This window comes from Felis catus, chromosome B2 (assembly GCF_018350175.1).
Source record: "Felis catus isolate Fca126 chromosome B2, F.catus_Fca126_mat1.0, whole genome shotgun sequence".
Classification (NCBI taxonomy): domain Eukaryota; kingdom Metazoa; phylum Chordata; class Mammalia; order Carnivora; family Felidae; genus Felis; species Felis catus.
This window is the reverse complement of record NC_058372.1, coordinates 16,829,368-16,831,031: the sequence shown is the minus strand read 5'-3', so window position 1 is coordinate 16,831,031 and position 1,664 is coordinate 16,829,368.

The window sequence follows — 1,664 nt, the reverse complement described above, 5'->3', positions numbered from 1 at the left end:
CTTCAAGACTACGAGAGACTTAAGTAGCTATCATCACTATAACGCTTAACTCACCTAAGCAACATTTATAGTTTCTCTCTTCTCATTTTGTTAGGGTTAATTACTTTTGCATACTCATTACTTTCTTGTTGTATACAGTACAATCCGTAAGAAGGTGTATGGACACATCCATGCATAGCCACACTCCTGGAAAAATCTGACGTCCTACATAATTCTATAGCTATCAAAATCCCGTTCACCCCCAATACCCTATGTTCCAGAGCTGTTCGATCTTACGTTTCCTCATATTTATTCAGCTTATTTTTGTTTGCCCAATTTCCACCTCCTTGCTGGGGATCTTTGGTTAGCATCTGTCTGTTTCCAACCCACTTACTTTAATTCAGTCATCAGTCATTCCACTAGCCAGTCAACAAATATTTCCTACAAGCCATGCACCATAACTCTCGATCTAGAAAAATCAGTAACGCTTAGGCTTTTTCCTTAAAAACATTATAGGTTATGGGGCACCTGGGTGGCTCAGTCGGTTGAACGTCTGACTTCGGCTCAGGTCACGATCTTGCGGTCCGTGGGTTCTAGCCCTGCGTCAGGCTCTGTGCTGACAGCTCGGAGCCCGGAGCCTGCTTCGAATTCTGTGTCTCCCTCTCTCTCTGCCCCTCCCTTGCTTATGCTCTGTCTCTCTCTCTCTCTCTGTCAAAAATAAATAAACACTAAAAGAAATTTAAAAAAATTATAAGTTAGCATCATCCAGGCAGAACTGTTTTCCAGTGTCCTTGTTATGTCTAGGCTTGAGGCAATGGATGATCTGCTTCCTGAAAAATTGCAATAATTGCAGCAATAACTCTATGCTGTAAAGAGGAAAAAGGAAGAAGGAATAGAAAATAAAATACTGGATTTTTAATGGGTGGAGGTTGAGTCTGGGAAGAAAAGAACAGAAGGTGTGCCCGAGTGGCTCAGTCCGTTAAGCGTCAGACTCTTGATCCTGGCTCAGGTCATAATATGGTTTGTGGGACTGAGCCCTGCGTCCAGCTCTGTGTTAACGGCACAGATCCTGCTTGAGATTCTCTCTCTCCCTCCCTCTGCCCCTCCCCCACTTACGTGCACGCACACAGCGTTTTCTCTCTCAACACAAATAAGCTTTTTAAAACTTGTTTTAAAAAAGAAAAAGAAAAAGAAATGAACGCAAAAGGAGGTTGCTGGTCCTATGCTTGGGAAGAAAGATTTTAAAAAGTCTGGCAGGCCAGGAAGACTTTTACAAGGTAAGGAAGTCTCTGAATCCTGAGGCTGGAATTAGGAAAAAACCAAACAGATGAAACATTGAGCAATACCTCCATAGTCCAGTCACTCCTGCTAATAGATCCAAAGTTATTCTCCCAGGGAGAGCAAAGGCAGAGCTGCATATGGAACTGTGCACCATTTCTTCTGACCGCCCCCTTCCCAGGGCCCCCATCACTCTAAAACATCTTATGGATTAACCTTAAGTTGCTTCTGTAAGTAAGAGTGGTATTTCAGTAATAACAAATGGGAAAACTACCCAGATTTGTTAAAAAAAAAAAAAAAAAAAAGAACATCCACCAATCCACCATCTACCATTTTGTTGACCTAGGATGATACTTGGCACAAGTATTCCGTGATAGATTTGGAGTTAAGAAATATAAAATGAAAAC